The sequence below is a fragment of the Sciurus carolinensis genome, chromosome X (genome assembly GCF_902686445.1).
Source record: "Sciurus carolinensis chromosome X, mSciCar1.2, whole genome shotgun sequence".
NCBI classification, from domain to species: Eukaryota; Metazoa; Chordata; class Mammalia; order Rodentia; family Sciuridae; genus Sciurus; species Sciurus carolinensis.
Window position 1 is genome coordinate 11,023,942 of NC_062232.1, and position 24,042 is coordinate 11,047,983.

At 36.8% G+C, this 24,042-nt stretch overlaps 1 non-coding gene and 1 pseudogene across 1 annotated transcript; one reads left to right on the forward strand and one right to left on the reverse strand.

Moving 5' to 3' along the window:
• Positions 1-3,970: 3,970 nt before the first annotated feature.
• LOC124972260 (histone acetyltransferase KAT5-like) lies at positions 3,971-11,056 on the reverse strand (annotated as a pseudogene).
• Positions 11,057-14,057: 3,001 nt separating this feature from the next.
• Positions 14,058-14,130, forward strand: Trnaa-agc (transfer RNA alanine (anticodon AGC)). The gene has a single exon. It is a non-coding gene; the product is annotated as a tRNA-Ala (tRNA).
• The last annotated feature ends 9,912 nt before the right edge of the window (positions 14,131-24,042 follow it).

A 24,042-nucleotide genomic window follows, 5' to 3' on the forward strand; every position in this document is an offset into this window, starting at 1 on the left:
GAGCTTAGAAAACCAACTGAAAATTCAAGAATTTGAGGTTATTGGCAGAGGTCCACCAAGAAGGTTAGCTACTTGAGAGTCGGTTAAGAACCCATGTCCATAAAAAAGTGAATGTTTCCTTCTATAATTAAAAAAAAATCAGAATGTCAAATAAAAAAGAAAAACTTGTTAAAATTGAAAACAAATGAGCCTAATTTTATATCCACTTGATAATATAACCAGACAAAATAATTAGTTCAAGTGTCCTTAAAACACAGTGCTTTAACTTTGCATCATTAGGATATACATTACAAAGAGAAAAAATGCAAAGAAATTTCATTCAATGATTTTGTGGTTAGTGTTAATACAGCATTGTTATTTTTAAACTATTTTTGCATATCAAAAGGTAAAGAAAATAAATGGCATTGTCCAAGATTTTTCCAGTGTAAAAAAGCCACATGTATAAAACGAATAAGAAAAAAATACTATAATATTAAGTTGAAATTGAAAAAATCAATATGAACTCTGTGTACGTGTGTGTGTGTGTGTGTGTGTGTGTGTGTGTGTGTGTTCTAAGGCTGTCTGCTGAAAGCACCTGGAAATAAAGGCATATCAGAAAGTATAATCCACAAATGCTATTAACTACTGAAAAGAAGCAGGGTCCTGTAAAGAAACTGTTATTTCTAGGTATAGGATATTAGAAATTCAAGGTGTACCTAGAACATCCTGTTGAGCCAGGGAGCAAGAAAGTATTCAAAGACTAATGGGCTCAACCATGGTGGCTCACACCTGCAATCTCAGTGGCTCAGGAGGCTGAGGCAGGAGGATGGAGAGTTCAAATTCAGCCTCAGCAACATCAAGGCACTAAGCAACTCAGTGAGACCCTGTCTCTAAATAAAATACAAAATAGGATTGGGGATGTGGTTCCATGGGTGAGTGCCCCTGAGTTCAATCCCCACCCAGTACCAAAAAAAAAAAAAAAAGGATTAATGGAATCCAGTCAAAACAGCTTGAAGGAGTTCCCACTGACAAAATTTGGGGCCATTTAAAAATTGAAAAGTGTAAAGTGGCTGTATATTTGAAGAATGCAATCAAATTTTCATAATATTATAACTAAAATTGCCTGGCACATTTATAAATCTTTGCTGCAATAAATGAAAATTGTATGTCCTCCAAAAAATGTAATGACTATCATTAATTGAAATGCATTACCTATATTAAAATCCATGAATCTGTAAGAAGAAAACAATAAAACACTTCTTTGCCATCATTGCAGGGGATTATTACATCTACTCTTTACCCTAAAATTTGTATTGAAAAAAAACAAATATTTATCCTGGTTTGCAACAGCAATTTTATTTCAGAGTAATCAAACTGACATAGCTAATGAGAAGGCTCTTCCTCAAAGAAAAATGATAGTTGTTAAGTGTAGGATGTATGATTGAATTAGAAAGCCACCAATTTGTATCCTCTTAATGTATCCCTTCAGTCAAATGAGGATTGTCCATAGATGTGAAAACCACTAGGTAAACTGATGGTAGTGAACTGGATAATCACATCGTATTAAAGAATTACCACAGAGATTAAAACTTGCTTGCCAGAGAGCAATGTAACTTTACAAGGGAAGGATTTGGTTATCACCACCTTAACCCAGTGACCAGTTGTCATTATTGAACATAATGGGACAATTAGAATTAGTAAGCTCCCTGAGGTGATGTGGTAGGAAATGGCACACCATCACTTACAAAATATTCCTCCCAATTAATGTTAATGTGAGTTAAATCAAGCCTGAAGATACAACATCTAGTTTATAGGAAATACATGAGTTAGAGAAATAAATAAAATGAAATCATGAGGTAACAATTGAATAAGTTCAGGAAGCATAATTATTATATGAAACAGTTGCATTCCATTGACCATCAAGGGCTTTGCACAAATATCACAATCTTCACACCGCGCAGGTTAGAACTCTCGGGCAGAAGTAGAACAGAAAGCATCATGGGCGATACTATAAAAAAGGGACCTCTCATGAATAATCTTATAAACAGAGGGAGCCTAGGAATTGTGGGATCAAGAAAGTGATAGACAAGTGATTGTGTCACTGTCAGTCTCTGCAAATGTGAAAAGAGAGCCTACAGAGTGGGAGAAAATCTTTGCCATACACATTTCAGAGAGAGCACTGATTTCCAAAGTTTATGAAGAACTTTAAAAACTTTACACCAAAAATACAAAGAACCCAATCAAAAAATGGGCTAAGGAACTGGGCAGACATTTCACAGAAGATATACAGGTGATCAACAAATATATGAAAAAGTGCTCATCATGCCTAGTAATTAGAGAAATGCAAATTAAAACCACCCTAAAATTTCATCTAACTCCAATTAGAATGGCTATTATCAAGAACACAAGAAATAATAAGTGTTGGCATGGAAGTGGGGAAAAAGGCACACTCATACATTGCTGGTGGAGTTCCAAATTAGAGCCTGGCAATCTCGTGGGATGTTGAAGCCAATGTGCTGCACCTTCCTCTGGGGTAGGGAGAGCCAATTCCAGCTAGCAGAAAACCTGGAAAGACTCACCAACAGCCAGTCAGTGGACAATTCTGTTTCCTTAAGAAAGTGATCCCCTACAGGGACTCCTAGCCTGGTCTCTTCAGCATTTCAATGGATGGGGGGAGATGTTTTGGGGGGTAAAAGAGATTTAAGGGAGACCACAATTATATACAATGCATGCTGTGATTGGATCTTGGTTTGGCAACTATAGAAATTTTAAAGTGAATTGAGGGATAAGTTATTTTAGACAATTATTGTGAATTGTGCTAGATAATCACAACCATGTAAAGATTCCCTATTATTTCTTTAGATATGCATACTGAGCATTTAGGGTGAATCTTGTGGAGTTTATAAATTAAAATACTTCTGACAAAAATAGATGGAGCAAATATGGGAAAATCTAGATGAGGGATGTCCATTACATTTCTATTTTTCTGTTTGAAAAATGTAAATATACATATTCCAATAAATGTGTAATGAATTACATCAAGCCTTCAGATTTAATTATATATTTTAATTAAATATATTCAATGTTAAATAAAATATTCAATTACATATATATTTCATTATATATAAATACATATACAGAATGTGAGTTTACTATATTATTTTCTATCAAGTACTAAATTATTGCAAACAAGCTGAAGATTTTAATTAAAATAATTAGAGCATCAGTAGAAGACTAAGCAGGACCTGAATTATTAATAAATGTACTAACTGGATAGTCCTGCTGAGAACCTTAGCTCATTTGGATTTAATGGTGGCATACATTATTTCTAATAGTAGATTTACGGTTTCTATAGCATTTTGTTTTCATATCAAAATACTGAAAAGTAAACATTCCTTCCACCTTATGCAACCAAGGAAAACATTATCAGTGTTATTTTTCCCAAAATTTTCTCTGCAGATTCATTGTAAACCTTTCATACAGTCACCTTACTATTTTGGATTTTAGGTGTTGTTTTGTTTAGTTTTCAACTTTTTGAAACTTTAGTTATTAACTAAACTTTATTTAGTTATTAAAATTTAGTTTTAAGTTTTTTTCCTATAGAAACAATTTATTGCTGGGAACAAGAAATATCAGAATTTTGCAGCCAGTACCCCCCACACCCTCAGCTCCTACTTTACAAAAGGAATTTTTATAATCACCAGCCCTCTGTACAGTGCCTCACCCCCATCTCACTGTACACAACTGCCTGGATCTGGATCCTGGTTCAGAATAGGCCTGGGCTTGTAGCTAGCTGACCCTGGAGTTGGCCTGAGCCTTGAGCTCACCTTGGTGCTGCCCATCAGCTGACCCTCCTCAGGCCCATCCCCTCTTGGAGCTGTCTTCTGTCTTGTCTCCCTTTGCAAGTCTCTTCAGAACCCTAGTGGGGGTAGAATGGGTTGTCAGCCCCAGTTCTGTCGGTTCTGCTGGCACTGGTATGGGCAGTGCCTGGTCACCACTTTACTCTCTTGCTCCAGTTCTTTAGAGTGAAGTGCAGACACTTGGAATCAATTTGAAGGAGTCACTTGAGCAAAGACTGTGCCCATTCACAAAGTCGTCTGATAGAGTGAGGATGTACTGGCCCTTGTAGTAGTTGATGAGGTGAGATAGTAGGGTGGAGATGACATCCTCTTTCTTGATGCTGGTGATTTCACTGATCTCACTGATGGTGATCTGGCCTCTCCCCACTTTCTGACTTCAGCCCCATCAGGATTTCCAGTATAGTCTGGGACCAGTAACTTACATAAGACAGGAGGCCAAGATCTGAGAGGGGCTTCTCAGGGATTCCTGTCTTCCCTTCCACTTTGGAGAGTTCATAGCTGAGCTCCATCAGCAGCTTGCTATAGTCCCGGTGCTGGTAGGGAGGCAGGGCGAGGATGCAGGCCACACTGTAGTCTTCTGTGGACTCTTTTTCCTTGGAGAAGTAGTCCACAAGGTGGAAGCCCTTTCAGTCACACTTCATCATGACATAGAAGAGGAAGGAGTCCGTGTCATAGTACAATGCCTTGTGGTCGAGGAAACACCTGGCCAAAAGACAGATTCTGGAAGTAACTCTTGTTCTTCCATCCATCAATCTCAATAAAGGAGATGGTACCCTTGAGGTAAATCTCATTGCCTGGAGGATATCAAAGGTCACACTTGGTGAAGTGACGCTGGAGACACTTGAGGCTACTTTGATACTTTGAGGCAGAACTCACACAGGTAGAAGACAGGCAGTGTGGTGAGCTCTTGTGGGTGTCGGAGAAGTACCACAGCTTGAGGCTGTTCGATGCACTCAAAGTTCTTCATCTGGGAGACAATATCATTGTGACTTCAGTCAGACACCTGGCTGCCAGTCATGCATGGTGCCAATGGTATTCCATCTGAGCTGTCCTGGGAGTCCTCATCAGTGCCCAAGCAATTAGATTTTCACTTCCGTCCTGGCTGAGCTGCCACTGCCCTATGGGCCAATCCATTCTGGGGGAAAACTGAAGCTGGGGCTGTCTCGCTGGGGAAACCACCTCCACCTTTCATTTCAACTCTCTCTCTGGAGAGCAGGGCGGTGCCCAGGAAGTCTGTTCTTGATGGGAATCTTGGCCTATTTCTTGGGGAACTGGATCTTCCTTAGGTCCAGGCGCTCCTGGGTCACCCATTCATCCAGACATTTGTTGAAGTCAATATAATGGACATAGAAAAGCTTCCAGCCACTGCTGTCCTTCACACTCAGGATCTCAGCCAGGAGTCATTCATCTTCATGGTCCTGGTTCCAACGCGGCACAGGTAGGCAGCAGCCCTCAATCATCTCCCCCACTCTGCCATCTTCCCTCCCTCCACTACCACTTCCAGTTTTAAATTTTATCAGGGAAAATTCCTAACACTCAAAGGGCAAAGAATAGTCTAGTTTAGCCCCATGTACTCATCATACAGCTACACTACTCTTCAGCTCAGGATCAATCAGCACTCCCTTTCCTTATCTCATCTACACTCCCTTTTCTTCCTACAGATTATGAATTTTCATAATTCATAGAGTGTTATGAAGCAAACATATTGTTTGACCCAGAACACTTTAATATGTTTCTTTGAAATGTGTTGTTCTTTACATGACTTCAACCTTATTATCAAACCAATGAAGCCCAATAATTCTTTAGTATCATCAAAATATTCAGTCAACATTCAGATTTCCCCTAGGTAGTTCATAAATGCACTTTCAAATTTGATTTTCTTTAGAATTCAAACAAGGTTCATGTGTTACCTTTGCCTGAAATGTCTTTTAGTTGTGTCCAATCTATATGCTCTTTTATTTAATAATACTTCTTAGAGATCTTTCCAATGACCTATTTTTTATTGGCTGTATAGTATGCCATTGTATAGGTGTCTCATAATACATTTTATCTATTACCCAGTGGCAGGTGGATAGGTTTTTCTTAGTCTGTTACTGTTATAAGCCATACTGCAATAAATAGTCTCAAACATACTTTTTTGTACACATATGAAAGCATATATATATATATAAGACAAATTTCTGTATAAGGTATTGTGCATTAAATAGTATGGGACTTTGCAATTTTGATAGAACCTGATGAATTGTCTTCCAAAGAGATTGCCCCAAGCATATGTTTCCCCATACCCATATCAATATCAAATACTATAAAATTACCTGCCTACAGTATATTAAGTGAACAATGGTAGCCACTGTTTCATTCTCATTTTCTTAACTAAGAGCAAAACCATATTTTTGTATGTTTATAAGACATTGGTACTTTGTTTCCAATGAACTATATGTGACCTTTGGCCACTTTTCAATTGGACTGTTAGCTTTTTCTTATTGATTTGCATGAATAATATATATATAGTTGGGAAATTAGTTACTTCATGCATATGTTGCAAATACATTTTCTTCTTGTATTGTTTACCTTTTAATTTCTTTGTGCATTTTCTGATGCACTGGATTTTTAAAAAATTCACATGCTGTGATGGTTCATTTAAACTGTCAACTTGATTGGATTAACAGATATCTAAGATTAAAATGCTTCTGGATGTGTCAATAAGGGTATTTCTAGGAATGACTGACATGTGGGACAGCAAACTGAGGGGAAGACGCATCATAAATATGGGCAGCACAGTCCATTAGGTTAGGGATCTGGATAGAACAAAAAGTTGGAAGAACGAGGAAACAGCAACAGATATAAACTCAATTATTCTTGAGTGCATCCTTTATTTATTTTATTTATTCATTTTTTTTTTGTGGTGCTGGGAATTGAACCCAGAGCCTTGTGCTTGCAAGGCAGGCACTCTACCAACTAAGCCATATCTCCAGCCCTGAGTGCATGCTTTGATTGCTGCTGTGATGACCTGAGAACATCAGACTCTACCACTTTCAGTCTTACAAAGGGGACTCTGGCTACTGATTCCCCAGGAAATTACCAGGACTTCAGTCCTAGACTGGGGCTACATCTTCATTCTGAAGCCCCAACTTCTTGGACTGAGCAATTACTGGTTCCTCCAGCTCTCCAGCCTGATGACAGCCATTGCAGGATTATCCAGATTCTGGTCATGTAAGATAATCTAATAAATCCCTTTTTTGATGATAGATAGATAATTGATAGATGGATAGATATTCTGTTGGTCATGTTCCTCTAGAGAACTCTGACTGATATACATCCGCTCTTTATCTATCCCATGATGATAAAATTTCTTCCATGTGTCTTTATATACAGGCATTAGAATTTTCAAAGTCTTCTTCATATCCTTGTAACAAAAAAGAGAGGCGGATTTGGCTAAGTGATTCCACTCACATCTTTCATCTTCGTTGTGAACACTTATAAATGTTAATAAGTATGCAGGCATATATTTTCCCCTAAATTCATATGAGAGGTATCCCACCAGAAATGAACACTTTCTTCAAATAATTTTGAGAAATAGTGAATAATATCCTGGATGGTCTTTATTTTCCTTTATTACTTTTAATGATGTAACTGAGAGTAATTGAAAGAAATGATGATTAATGCTATTTCTCCTGACTATTAAAAGAATTTCCAATATTGGTTAATTGAGTAAGGCCTTTAGTGGAATTGGTTGCCTAAAAGTCCTCCTAAAACAAAAGCAAAAACAGTCTTTAATAGAAGGAGCTAGAAGTTATATTTGTTTAGCCTCTTAATATATAATACTGGATATGGAAGAGATAACTTGGCCCCTTTTGGTTGAAAAATGATGCTAAGAACAACTGAGAAGTTAAATTAGTTGCCCAAGGTCACACAGGGATCAAGTGCTGGAGCCAGGATTCTTATCCATATTTGCCAGTTTTGACCCATGTTCCCATGTTTTCCCAAGAGGGTAAGTCAAAAAGTGGAAAGGGTATTAACGTGAGGCAACCATACTTTGAAAGGAAATTTGGGGTGTTGATGGTCCTCATATTTTGTGCAATTTTTAAGAAAACTAATTTATTTTATTTTTATTTTGATTCATTGTACACAAATGGGGTACAACTATTGTTTCTCTGGTTGTACATAAAGTAGAGTCACACCATTTGCGTAATCATACATATACTTAGGGTAATGATGTTTGTTCCACTCTATTATTTTTCCTTCCCCCCACCCTCTCCCCACCCCTCATTTTCCTCTATATAATCCATCCTTCCTCCATTCTTGCCTCCCTCCCACCCCCCATTATATATCATCATCCACTTATCAGAGAAATCATTCAACCTTTGGTTTTTTAGGATTGGTTTATCTCACTTAGCATGATATTCTCCAACTCCATCCATTTACCTGCAAATGCTATAATTATTCTTTATGGCTGAATAATATTCCATTGTGCATATATACCACAGTTTCTTTATCCATTCATTTATTGAAGAACATCTAGGTTGGCCCCACAATCTAGCTTTTGTGAATTAAGCTGCTAAGAACATTGAAGTAGCTGCATTACTGTAGTATGCTGATTTTAAGTCCTTTGGGTATAGGCCAAGGAGGTGAAAAATTAAATTTTAATAAAATTATTTTGCTTATACAACATTTATCTTGCCAAAATGTACTATATTTTGTCTGTATTCTCTCCTTCCTACAGTTGTCAAGGCATCACACTATACTTTTTATGGGATAAATGCTTGATATTTGTTGAATGGACTCTTATTGTTACTCAAAATCTCAAAATAAATTCAGTGATTGGTTGCTACTCATGAATCTTGGCATTATATATACAGGAACACATATATTTAAGATGTTCACATCAGTAAAATTTCCCATTTTTTACTGTGAAGATATCAAACCATTTGATTAAGGAGATGTTTCCATTTTAAATCATTATTAAATATAAAATCCAGAACCTAAATTTAACCAAAGAAATACAACTTGGATTTTCTTTTTAATAAGCCAAATTAAAGTAATATATGAATAAAAGTAGAATTCTTCAACCAAAAGTATATGTTGGGATATAGATATATGTAGATATGTCAGCCTACTGAAATCTTAATGTGCAAATTACAATCGTAAAAACTTATATTGAATGTTCTCCATGTGCTGGGTGCCAGATTTAAGCCTTATCTGGTTTATCTCATTTCATATTCTTAACAACCTTTTGAATTACTGTAAAATTTCCCCATTTTACAGGTAATAATACTAAGGCTCAGAAGCCAGGGTAGATTTATAACTTAAATAAGGGTTATGCACTATTGACTGTCTAAACACTCCCTGTTGCTCTGTGCTCATCTACTAGAGTTGAAGGACTCGATTTTCTCAATATGGCACCAGTTTATCCTCCAGCCTATGGCATGACTCAGATGGAGAAGGTCTGAAAAATGATTCATACTTGATAAGTCTTAAAAATGAGGGGATAGGTAAGATTTGAACTAGCAGAGAAAAGAAGAAAAGGCCATCCAAATGAAGAGAACTAACACTGGGAATCATGGACATTAATACTTGACAAGTGATTTATGCATTAACTTTAAAAATGTGATGGCACTGGCTATTTGTAGGAGTAATGACCCCACACTTTCTTTTCCATCTCTAACAAATCAAATCAGTTACTAACACTAAAATCAGTTTCTTCTCTAAGAAATAAATTTCAGACAAGAAATGGGGTGCTGTGAATGGTTAAAAATAGAGAAAATAGAATGTAAAATTGAGTTTTGTTTTAACCTTTTTAAGTCAAAACAATGATAGCTCTCACATAAATTCTATAATAAATACAGTCTGGAAGTTGACATGAATTTAGCATGTTACTGTCCTTCATGATGCAATCAGTATTATCAATTACTGTCCCAGCAACCCTGAGCACCTTGTGAAGAATTGCCAATAAAGTACTAAAATAAGCTTTGCATAAGCTGGGAGTATCATAACATCTGTTTTCAAAATTACTCTTCTGTAATTGTTGAATCTCATTACAGTTGGTAAAAATTGTATTCTTTCACCTGGGATAAGTGCCTGTGATTTTAAATAGCAACACATCAGAAATGACGATTGTGACTCCATGCTAATTTCACGGTTGTGCTATGTTTGCTAAAAGGAGAGGATTCTTACCAATGACTTATATCACGCTGGATGTTCATGGCTGTGGGCAGTAATAAACCTTACCTCAAAGGTGGCTTTGGCAGAAAGGTAGTGTAATAGTGCATGCCACAGAAATTCCAAAAGTAGAGCAGCTTCAGGGATTCAACAGAGTCATTGGAGCTGTGTGTTCTTTCTATTCCTCTCCTCTGAAGATTTGAAATTCGCAAAAAAAGAATAAACAACTTATGATCAAGCCTATAGGGTTGAATTTATCCTAACACTTGCTGACCTTATAGTTGTAGGACAACCATGGGTGGTGATCTATACCCCTCCACCCTCATTTATGCCTATCAAGTGAGAGGGAAGCTTCTTGTGGGTCTCTCCTAAGACTGAAAAGGCTTCCTTCCCAGATGCCCTTGGCAGGTTTCTTCTGTTATCTCTCTTTGGTCCAAACTGGCTTAGGACTGTCAAGTCCTGAACTAATTACTTGAAAGAAGAGTAGAATTTTTATGATTGGTTTGGAGCAATCATAAAAAAAAATCATAAATCATCCTGGGGGTAGGATGGTTTCCGGAGGGTCAACCACAATACCTACCATGCCATGATATTTTAGTTCATTATTAAACTTCTTAGGACATCAAGAAAGCTCTCTGCGAAAAGCAGAATTAATCCCTAGAATTACAAATGATCTTAGCAGTCAGTCTCTGATGCATCACAGTCAACACTAGAAGTGGTAGTACTTATCACTTCATCAATTTTGTGGTCCCAAAGATATCTGTTTTCTCCTCTCTCCTCTCTTCTCTTCTCTTCTCGTCTCTTCTCTTCTCTTCTCTTCTCTCTTCTCTTCCCTTCTTCTTTCTCTTTCTCTCTCTCTCTCTCTCTCTCTCTCTCTCTCTCTCTCTCTCTCTCTCTCTCTCACTCTCTCTCTCTCTCTCTCTCTCTCTCTCTCTCTTCCCCCACCCCTGAAATTTGCAAAAAGGGGAGAGTACTTTCTTCTTAAACTTCCGGGATTCATGATATTCCTCTTCACATTGGTGTCCAGCAACACCTCCATCTCTTACCTTTACTGCCATCATCTGGTATTGACTCTGTTCAGGTGCATGACTAGATCTTATGATAACTTTGGAAACATTCTGATTAATAATAACTGCTTATTAGTTGGTTGTGATATAGTTAAAGTAGTCCACAAGTACAACCCTGATTTGGATCAAGACTGTAAATCCTTGAGGCATCTCCAACTTCAATGTGCATGCATATAAGAATCATCTTATTAAAATGCAGATTCTGATACAGTAAATTCTCACAAATGAATATATCACTGTCAGCAAGAGCAAGGGGACCTTCAGAAAGACAATGTGAGGTGATGGCACATGAAGACAAGGGTGGGAACAGCAAAATAAGCCTAATAACAGGTTGTGTTGCAATTTTGCATTGCATCCCTACAGAAAAATGGAGTATGGAAATGGGGATATTGGATCTGCTCTCTGTCATTCACAAGATTAAGCCCAAACTATGACTCTTCCCACACAAGCCTCCAGATATAACAGATGACCTCAAGGATTCATATTGCTTTATCTTATTCCTCCTTTCCTTTTACCAATCCTAAATCTCATCTTCAGCGGTACACTAACTCATGATACTGCAATTAGAAAAGCTGCATGCTAGATCCTGTGACCAGTTTTCCAATTGGTTACCTGTCCTCAGTTCACAGTGGCCAACTTGCCTTTGTATGTTCCTACCAAGTTCTGGAGTTCTGAAGACAGATGATACCTGTCTGCTCTGCTACACACTCCCATGATATTTTCAGTCATGCACCTGAACCTAGCTTGGGGGACCCCACAAGAGTAGATTTGAACAACAAAGGCAGAAAATACACCTCTCTCCATCTTCCTAAGTGCATCTTTTCCACTCTCCCTTACACACACACACACACACACACACACACACACACACACACAAACGTTTATGAAATCTGAAGGGAGTCTCTGTTAATTCAAAGCCCCTTGCTGGAGGGACCCCCAGAACTGTGTGTGTATCTTCCTGCTTCTCCCTTTAGACCAGTGTTAGGAAGAATGATAGGCATAGAATGATTCCATTTCTCTCATCTAGTTCAGTGTCTATTCCAAAATAAGCATTTCCTTTAAGCATTGCTGAAAACCATTCATCAGTTTCTGCTTGGACTCCTGTGAAACAGCTCATTCCATTTTTGTGGGGACATCTCTATATTTGAGAAGTTCTTTATTCTTAGCTGAGAAGTGGCATCACTGCATTACTTTCTTACGTTGACCCCATTTCTAATATTTTTTATTCATTTTCCACTTGGAAATTCTTCAGAAAGTTAAAGATAGCTATCACTTCCCCTAAGGTTTCTCATTTCCCAGTGAAACATGACAGGGTCCTTTAATGATTCTTCATTTAACATTATTTCCACACTTTATTATCTTAGTAATCCTCACCTGTTCCTCATTTATCAATATCCATCTTGAAATTCCTTTCCCAGGCTTTTACCTAATAGCATTTAAATATTGGGACAGGTCCCTACAGAACACTACACTAAATATTTTTCCCGGATAAGAATCATTTGCTTGTTTACTTGTTTTCTTGCTTGTTTAAATGGCTGATTCATAGGACAGACTTTAATGGCATTTGAGTCAACTAAAACATCTAGGGCCTTTCCCACGCTCACACACAGAAACAGCTATTAAAGCAGCTGTTCTTCATCCCAGGAGATCATTGATACAAAATAAAAGGCATGGTACTTAGAAGACATATATTCAAGCTTTGGCTCTTATGCTTACCAACCTTGGACAAGTTACTTTGTCCTTTCTGAGTCTCTGCTTTTTCATCTGGAAAACAGGATTTCTCAGAAGATCTGTGTTACCTCACTGATGGGATTCTTTGATCAACTGAGAGAATACAAGTTACATTCTTGATTAAAACTATGATTAAAAAAATTTAGTAATGCCCAGTTAATATCTCATGCTTGTACAATCCTGATCCTATTTAATTCCTGAAGATACTAAGTCTGTAGTAAGTCATCAAGATATTTCCTGATTCAGAAAGACAGATAAAATCAATGGGTGTTGAACCTAAGTTTATACCCACAGTTTATTCTAAACCAATTTCAATATGATCACTCTCCTTTTTATGCCCATTTTGGTCTTTATGCTTATGTTTCAAAACAAATCTAAGGCAAAAAAAGAAAGATAAATATGAACCATCAGTGTACCAATCTATAAGAATGAGCAAAAGCTGGTGTTCGATATTATTTTTATTTTTTATTTTTACATATATATTAAGTTAAACATTACAGATGAAGTTGAAACTCCCTTTTTAGTCCTATCTTCCATCCTTTCCAGAGTCAAATGCCAGTACAAAGAGCTGTACATCTTCCCTGTCCACGTTTTTTGTGATTTACTACAAAGATAGACATCCATAGACCACATATAATGGTGATTTATACATTTAAAATTATATGAATGCTATTATGTCATGTATACCTTACTACAAATTGCTGTATTTACTCAATAGTATGTTTTGAAGATCTGTACGTGTTGAAACATACAGTTTACATTTATTCATTCTAACCAATGTATATAATCTATGCACAGGGCATAATGTATTTATAAACTCCTCTATTGGTCAGTAATTAGGGTATTCCCCAGTTGTTTTGCAATTATAAATTATGCTACAGGGTTCATTGTTCCAGAAATCTCTGGCACCTCCTATGCTAGATTTTTCTCAAGGATTTATCCCTCAAAATGAAATTGCTGTATTCCAGGCCATGCCAAATTTTAACAACAAATACTGCAACCTTCTGTACAAAATGTAGGAGTGAGAGTGAGGAGTGGTACTTGCACCCCACATCTTTCCAATATTATCAGATGTTTTTATGATTATCATTTTAATAAGCTAGAAATGGCATCTCGTTTTAATGTTCCAGTTTGAGTTTCTTTTCATACGGTTATTAGGCATTTATAGTTCTTGTTCTGAAAATTGCCTAGTCCTATCTGTATTATTTTTCTAATGCTACTGCAACAAATCCAGTCACTTAAAATGATACACATTTGGGCTGGGGATATAACTCAGTTGGTAGAGTGCTTGCCTAGCATGCACAAGGTCCTGGGTTCAATTCCCAGCACCACCAAAAATATGATCAAATGTATTATCTTGCTGATCTAGAGATCAAAAGTTCAAAATGGGTTAAAATCAAGGTGTTGACAAGGCTACACTTTTTCTGGAAGCTGAGGGGGAAATCTGTTTCTTTGCTGAACTATGTATTGTCACAGGATGTTTAGCAGTATCCCTGACCCCTACCCACTAAAGTCAGTAGCAAACCTTCCAGTTCTATCAAAAATATCTTTAGATATTGAAAATATCCCCTATGGGGTAAAATCATTCCTCATAGAGCTTTATACTCTAAATCAGACTTCTTTGTCTCCTATGATACTAACTGAAGGATCTGTCAGGGATGAAGGTAGCACAGATGGGAAAGATTCTGTGTCTTCTGGAAATTAGAATCATGTGGGTAAGTTAGGCAGGTAAACATAAGACTTCAAATCTTGACCAGATAAGATAAGCTTCCCAAAAAGGTGTAAAGGCAACAACAATGACGAACAAAACTGAAGTTTGTGTTCTAGATCATCTTGTACTAGAGAACATGAGTCTGCATATTTCTAGTTAAAGTATGCTTGGAAATAAGACTTATTTTCTAGGTTATTCATAGGTGACCATTGTCTCGATATGCCATGGGTACAACTGAAGTGAAAATTTCTTTTCCATTTTAATCTACTCTCTTTATATTAAAAAGAAATCATAATCATACATGATGTGCAGTAGAAAATAGGTTCTTTCCAATTGTACCATGAACCTGAAAATTAACTGAGAAAATAATTATGATTTGAACAACAATTTCCATATAATTACAGGATCTTTCTATAATTGCCACAGTTTTTCGTTTTAAAAAGTGCAAAATTTCCCTTTGGTTTATATTATTAAATTGTTCCTAAGACCCAAGACACATGTAGTTAACATTCTTTTCTCATTTTTTTCCTCAATAGTTGAGTAGAACCAAAGGACCTAGATCAAGGCTCTCAGATAAATCTGTATTTTCTTAGTCAAGTTGGTTTAATATTTTATGATTGCAACATGTGTCCAGATAAGTCTTGGTCAATGTAATTACTTATGTGTACCACTCACAAAGTCTTTTGTCAGTCCTATAGCTCTCAAAGTTACGAATTGCCCCTTGAGATTAAGGGAGGCAGGACCTCAGTCAAAGAGGCAGTGGGAGACATTGTGAACAAACTTGAGCAAACTTAAAAGGAATCAAGTGATGGAAGAAGAGGGCTGGGTGGGAGTCACAAGCCTTGGTTTATGGATGAAACCAGAAGTTCCAGCTGCTCCAGATTTCCACTCCTAAGAAATGAGGGAAGAAAGGCCATGGGAAGACAAAGATTCTAGGCTTCATTTAGCTGCTTGCACAGGCCTGATGGAAGACAGGAGCCCAGACTGCAACTCAGTTATATGAAATGTGCCTTCTCTGAAGATCAGAGGGACCTTCATGTTGAGGGTTGGGGAGGCTGAGGGAATGGGGGGAAAGCAGACATATCTGTGGAAAGCTGTTTGGCTTTTCTAATTCACAAAGGGTGGAAAAGCCTTTTGAAAAAATGCTATCTCCAGGATTAGAATTCAAACATATTCTACTGACAGAAATGATAACTCTCACAAGGCCAATTTATAGCATCTACTCAGAGCAATAATGTTAATATATATTAAATATTAATAATGACTGATTTTACTGATTTTACCAAGGCTTCTGTCCAAGTTTATTGCCTGATGAAACATTCCATTTTTCAGTCCACAGACAGTTAAAATATAATGTGTCAAATGCTATAAGAGGGTTTCATGTAGAGAGCAGGAAGAAAAGAGTCCATGATGCAATACAGAAGGTTGAAATACATATCAGATGGAGGGAGCACCGAGGTAGTGGAGAGGAATGGATCTCAAGAACACAAGTCAAAATAGGACGACTTTAATTGCCCTCAGGCAAGGTTTGCTTAATCCAGAGAGGATAGAAGGTCAGGGAAAGGATAAGGGTGGAGGTGGGATGGGAATGACATGATCAACTTCATTCCTTAGAATAATCATTATGGCAGCAAGTAGAGCATGGATTGACCAGTCAGAAGACAAGATACCAGATGAGAGATGATGGAAGATATGGAAGAAAGGTTGGAATTAAATAAATGGACTCAAGAGCTCTCTGCAGAGAAATTGTTGGTGTCTCTTCAACCATCCCTCCCCAATGGTCCTAGCCTGCTGGACATCAGGCCTCCTTTCTCCATACTTTCCTGAATTCCAGTTTCCTTCCACAGTCATTCCTCCTACATTCAACTTAAGCTAGAGATAGAGAGTGAGTGCAAGGAAAGAGGCACAGAATGGTAGTCAGAAGCCCTGTTTCTCAATTCCAATTCTATTCTTCATAGGCTCTGAAATCTTGGGCAAATTGCCTAACATTTCTACCAAATCTCTGTTCCTGCACCTATAACATGGGAATTTCTTTTTACCTTATGCTATAAAGTCTTTGGTTTGAAGCTCAATTATGATAGTGCTATATAGTAATATGAAATAATTAGCAATTGCTGTTTCAGTAATATTGCCTCTATATCTACATCTTAGACCCCCATCTCCTCCTCACACATATACAGAAACATTATAGGGAAGACAACTACTTGACATAAAAGAATATGATGGGAACTGAAAAGTCTTAACATTATACCTAACTAGACCTGTAACAATGGGCAAGTCACAGTTCCCCTGAGTCTTGAATTAATAATAGCCAACATTTACAATGAAGAATTAAATTTCACTCCATGCATGCATCATTATGTCAAAATGAACACCAATATTATGTATAACTATAATGCACTAATAAAAACATTTTTTAAAAATTGTTTTCTAAAAAGTAAGACAGTTTAACTCCTTGACATGTTCTAACTTATTTAATCCACAGAACAACCCCCAAATGTAGGTACTGTTATTATTCTTCCCATTTTTAAAGTTGGACATTTGGGGCACAGAGAAAGAAGTAGCATGCTCAAGCTGCACAGTAAGTGGAGGAACTGGAATTCTATTCTAGGTAGTCTGTTTTTATAGCTCACATCCTTAACTGTTATGCCTCCCTTCTAGCTATGAGTATTGTTTCCATACTGGTGTTTTATTCTTGTTTAAAGAGTGGATTATTTGTATTCTCCATTTTCATCTTTAACTCTATTTGATAGTTTGGCAACATTCAGATTTATCTCATTAATTTCCTTGGAATAATCTCCCCATCAGTATTTTAGGGATAGGCAAACTCTACAAAGATATGCTATGAGTCATTCCTTCCTATTTCAAAATATTTGATGTTTGGTGAATTCAACCATTTTTCTAGGAAGCCTAGTTCCTCATTTCATATCCCACTAATTCTTTGAGTGAAAACGATTTCTAAATCCACCCTCTCAATTTCCTTTATCACTTGTTTGTGGTCACCAGTTTTATTTGGCCCTTCCAATATGTTCTTAAATAAAATCACATGACCTCAGTCAAAAGCCCTTTATCCTTGTAATCCACAGCATTTCTCAATTTTAGCCCTAATAGCAGAAGATAAGTTTAAAAAGCAAACTTGGAATTAATGAATATTTTATTCAATATTTATTTTTTTGTACTGTCACATGCATAAGATGCATAAAGTACATTGAGTTCAGAATCTTTTCCAAGCTTTATGAGTCTCTCTCTGTCTCTGCCTCTCTTTCTCTCTCTTTCTCTCTCTCTTTCACACACACAAACATACACACACACTAACTTTTTTAAAAATTTCTTTCACTTTCTTCAGGGGCCAGTGAAAGATTTTCTAAAACTCAATAAATACTTCTAACATTTCACCCTAGTGTTTTCCCACAACTTAAATCATGATGGGAACTTCAGGATAACATTTAGAAAAGTCTTCCTCTTAGACTGGTGTGTAGCTCTGAACCTTTTTATAAACAGCCCATCTTGTAATTGAGCATAATCAAAAAAGTAAGAAACATTAAAATATGTTCAATAGTCATTTCACACCCTTTAGACAGTATTTAACTTAGTAGTTTTCAATCTGGGGCGATCTGGCACCCCAGGGACATTTGTGATATTTGGAGACATTTTTAGTTGTCACTACTGTGGGGGAGGGCATTACTAGTAGAATCTAGGGGATAGAAGCCAGAGATGCTACTAAACATCTAATAATGCACAAGGCAGCTGTGCCTCCCACACAACAGCTCCCCTCATGCAACAAAGGATTATCCAGCTTAAAATGTCAACAGGTCCAAAATCAAGAGACCCTTAACACCTCTGTCAACATTTAATACAATTTATGCTTGCACAATTCAATGTCCTGAAACATGTTCTTTTAGTGATTACATAACATTTTAGCCTGCAGACAACTTTGGTGAACCTAAAGTTCCCTCATATTTCATTCATTCTATAAATGAGAGTATGGGTACTATCAGGTTATAAAGACAAACCAGGCCCAAAGCTTATGTAGCCAGAAAAATCAGCCACCCACAGCCATTTTTTACTGTTTTTAAAATTCTTCATTTTAAAAAACAAACAAGCCAACCTAATAAAGTAAGCCAAATTTCTTCTTCTAATTTAATTTCCTGTTCTCAGAATTTCAAGTTTCTAAGACTTAGTGTCATCTGATGTCACTTCTGGCTTGATTTTATGTTCATATGAAAGGATATGTCATATCAGCCCTCTTAAGCTTCTAAATGAGAGAATATGTTCTGACATATGACATAGCAAAAATTACACCTTCAGATGAGATCCAAATCTGAGTAATCTGACATAGGCTATACAGTAAAGGGTTATGTCTTCTTAGTTATGACACAGAAAAATGTGATTTATTCTTATCAACCTCATTTGCACAATGAGTTGTCCTTGGAAGAAAATGGCACCCCTTTCACTTTGTGATGGCTACAGCTTTTTCAACCTAGACTAATGGTCATTCTTTGCTTGGCCCAGTGCCACCAAGGACTGTTGGCTCACCCCAAAATCAATCCTCTCAGCTACTCTCTTATTTTCATTTAGTAAATTTAGAACATTATGAAGAACCCTTCAACCCCTCTCTGGGATGATATCCAGGAGCCACTTTGCCTAAACAAAGTCATTGATTTTAATGGAACAAATGAGAAAGCCAATTCGTATTGTGTGGCATCCTGACAAAAATGGAAAAATGCTAGGACTCATTTGTCTCAAATTCTATTCCTAATTATAATAACAACTCTATAACCAAAGCAATCTTTCAAACGAGTGAATTAGATCATGTTACTTCAAGGTTAAACCTCCTCCATAGCTTTCCATTACTGTTAGGATAAATTTCCAAATCTGGTGTACAGTCCATGATGTTATCTTCTAATCCCTGCCTTTCTTGCCAGTCTTAATGCACTCCCTCTCCATTGAATTCTGTGCTCCCCAGTTCTGGATCTTTTTACATACTCTTTCTTTTTCTAGGAAAGTTTATCCTGCCCACACCTACTCCTTTGAATTGCTTAGGTAATCCTTCTCATCTTTCAGACCTTGGCTTTAATTCATTTTCTCAAAGAAATCTTTTCTGCTTTGCATCAGTCTGCTAAAATTTACATTGGTCAAAACAATTCACATGGTCAAGTCCAAAATCAAAAGGTGAGAGTATAATAAGGCCAAGACAAGAGTATGGATGTAAGGAGGGGGAATTGGAGTCAAGAAATCACATTCATCTTCAATGTGTACAGGTAATGACTAGACATGTAAGAGTGCTCATTTGTACATAGTCAAGTCATTTATAGAGTTTAATGGTGTCTCTTTCAGGTGCCTTGTCTCAGTGTGTCCTTCACCTAAAGCCCTATCACACCCCACAACACCCTAGTAATATCTGTTAAGGTTATTTCCTTTAAAAACCTCAACAGCTTATTCTTTCTTAGAAATTCTACTGAAAGGCATTCTAACAGGGGCAGGTCCTAAGCTCTTGTAAACAAGAAGGCAGCTGTGTGCCTGAGAAAGTGAAAAACAGGTCAAAGGGAGCCAACCTGGATATTCTAAGCTGACTGTAAGTAAAACTTACAAAATATGGACTATGTTCAGACAAGACCACCCTGTGATATGTGTGGAACAAGGCCAATCCACAACCACAAAAAATGATTCAATAACCCTCTCTTCTGCTCAGCACGAGTGACTGATGCTTCTTGAGCACTCAAGCCTTGCTTTAATTTCCTGCCTGCTCGATAAACATTATTGAATTACCCAATCACAAAATTGTCCCAGTCAGAAGTTCTAATTCTTTAAATTCTAGATTTAGCCCAAGTCAATGCACTCTAAGGTGGCCCTCCTGGATCCACAGTTCTTCTGGGGGAAAGATATCCCTTTTGGCGACAAACTTAATAAACCTAATTTTGTTTGAATATAGATGTGTTTCTGGGAGTGTTTAGTCTGTGGGCTTGAACTCACTCCCTTTAGTACTCATTCCTATTCAAAGAGTTAAGACCTCTGACATGGACCTGGTTGAAAACACACTAAATTTAGGATCTTTAAATGATATCACCAACTGCATTTGGTATTTATCCTGACTAGACAATGTCCTAGCTACAAGACTAGTAGTCACTGGTGAAGCATGATGTCCCTCTTCTATAAATTCTGGATTGAATTGTCAGTAATATAGTCACAGTGATTAAATTTATTCTCCCATTAGTGCCTAGACTTCTGTGATGGTTTAGATATGAGGTGTCCCCCAAAAGCTTATGTGAGACTATGCAAGAATTTTCAGAAGTGAAATGATTAGATTATGAGAGTTGTGACCTAATCAGTAGGTGTGGCTGGAGGAAGTAGGTCACTGGGACCATGACTTTGGAGTTTATATTTTGTCCCTGGCAAGTGGAGTTCTATCTCTGCTTTCTGGTTGTCATGTCCTGAGCTGCTTTCCTCTGCCATGCCCTTGTTTCATGATGCTCTGTCTCACCTCTGACCCAGAGCTATGAAGTTGACTGGTTCATGGTTGAAGTTGACCATGAACTAAAATAAACCTGAAACCATGAGCCTAAATAAACTTTTCCCTTCTAAATTGTTCTTGTCAGGTCTTTTTGTCACAGTAACAAAAAAACTGACTAAAACAACATCCAACAAGATAAGAATATGTAGGGGGAAATCCATCCCCCATGATGTAGCTCTTTTTGAGACACCAACTTGCATAGAGTAAGCAAAATCAGTTCTTACAAGGACCAAGATACCCATTCTTCAGAGTTAGTGTGGCCCAAATCCCTGGTTCATTTACCTCTTTGCATTTTTTCCAATGAGAAATTTGTACTTTATTCTACAACACTGCTTTCACTTGAAGTTCAAAATTACTGAAGAAATAAACAGTAAAATTTTTTTGGTACCAGGAATTGAACCCAGGGGTGTTTAGCCCCTGAGCCATATCCCCATCCCTTTTTAGTGTTCTCACTTTGAGATAGGGTCTCACTAAGTTGCTGAGGCTGGCTTTGAACTTTGTCATCCTCCTGCCTCAGCCTCCTGAGTGGCTGGGATTACAGGCATGCAACTTCTACCAATTTTCCAGATTCTAAAATTATACACTACTCATATTACTAGAAGACATACTCACCCTTGTAGAAATATCATTAATCATAGTATTATCAGTAATTGTCATATTTTCCTGATATAAATTATTATTTGGAAAAAAATAGATACATATTCAGTATCAACCTGTATACCAAATAAAAAGTGTTAAATGCTTTGAAACACTTTCTCAGATATTCAAATAAAATAGGCCTAGAATCGGTAACCTACATTTTTAGCATAGTCTAAATTCTCCAGTTTCATAAAGAAGATGACTATTTTTTAGTCAAATAAAGAAGGGGATGGGTAAGGAATTTATGAATATTGATTGTGTTTTATAAATATTATTGTAGAGGTTTGAACTCCAATTTTCTCACTGGGCTTTTTTTATTCTATTCTTAATTTAAAAGAAAATGATACAAAGGTGGTAGACATTAGAGATGTTTGCAAATTCACCTTTCTCTGGACACATAGTCTGTTTGTATTTCCCCACCCTGTTGAACTCAGGGCAACCATGAGCTTCTCTTTAGTAGATGAAATGCCAAAGGTGATGTATATTAATTTCTTCCAGTAGAAAGTCTTCAAATTGCCATTGTTGGACTCCCTTTCATATCATTTCTATCACCATGGTAGCCAGCAAGACTCCTGATAGTGTAGGCTCCATTAACCTGGGTCTTAGGATGATGAGACATTGAGCAGAGGCCCCCTGCCAACTCACAATGAACATGTGTAATGTGAAAGGGAAATAAGCATTCGTTAAGTAATAGAAATCTTTCAGGATATTTATCACAGCATAACCTAAATAGAAGTCAGCATTTCTATTTTAAAAAAGAGACTTTGGAAATGGTACAAAGGTATATAAAGCTACACAGAGTAGCCACTACTTATATGTGGCCATTTAAATTAAAACTTCAGTAAAATTAAAGATTCATTTCCTCACTAACCACATTTCAACTGTTCAATAGCCATATATCACTCGTGACTCCTGAACTGGAAAACAGATACAGAATATTTCCCTCATCACAGAAAGTTCCATAGGACAACACTGAACAGTTAAACAGTAAAGTATTCGAGTCATTGCCCATGCCCCTCCCCCAATCTCATCCTAAAGGTTATGCTTCCCCATAAATTGTTATGTATCATTCTAATTCTTCATCTGCATTCATTACTTTTTCTATGGTTTTACATTATAAACATAATTCCACCTATATATATACATATACATCTACATATTGCTTGGTTACTTGCCTTTTTGATGTGACTAACAAAATATCCTTGTGTTAATTAGTTTCTCATGTCTGTGACCAAAATACCTAACAGGATTGACTTAGAGGAGGAAAAGTTTATTTTGGGCTCACATTTCCAGAGATTTCAGTCCATGATCAGCCAACTACATTGCTCTGGACCTGAGGCGAGACAAAATGTCATGGTGAAAGAATGTGGCAAAGGAAAGTTGTTCATTTAATGGCAGCTGGGAAGCAGAGAGAGAGAAGGAGAAGAGAGAGCACATGTGCAAGGAGAAAGGGACAAGGTAGAACCCAAGTGCACACTCCCCGTGAACTTCTCCTTCTAGTCATGCCCCACCTACCTACAGTTGCCACCCAGTAGTCCATTCAAAGTATTAGTCCATCAAATGTATTACTAATTAATAATGAATAGTCCCTCAAATGGATTAATCCACTGAAGAGGTTACAGCTCTCATAATCTAATCATTTCACTTCTAGACATTCCTGCTTGGGGATGATGTTTTCAAAACATGAACTTTGGGGGAGAACATTTCTAGATATAAATCATAACAATCTTGACAATTATTCTGTTCCATATATTCCCTTAAATCTTATTTAAAGCTAAATAATATTACATTTAAGGAATTTTCATAATTTCAACTGCTTCTCCTGTTAGAAATTTTAGTGGTTTCTAGAATTAACCTCTCAAGGCACATTGGCATGGACCCTTTTGATTCTTTGCCCATGTTGCATGTTTTTCTCTGCTTTGAAACAATACATGATACATATTGCATTATGATTTCTCCTTTCCCATTAAATAATGATAAAATTTGGACATTAGGTCATTATATTCTCCTAAATCTTCTCTAATGCTTTCATAATTTTGATTTTACACATGGCTCTTGAATATAAATGAAATCTATTATTTAGTAAATAAATACATAAAAATAAAAATGTGTAAGTTAGGAATCTAAAATATTGGTTTCTTCCATATGGATAGTAAATTATGTCAATTTACCTTCCTGACTAATCCATCTTTGCCAATTGAATTTAGTCATCTACTAATTACAAGTAAACATTCATCAGTTTCCCAATTCCCTTTTCTGTTCTATTAATCTATGTTAGTTTTAAGTACTATAGGTTTTATTTGAAGTACTATAGCTTTATAGAGAATTTATAAAATATTTTGCTTCTGATATGGCAATTTATCTTCAATACTCCTTTATCAAAAC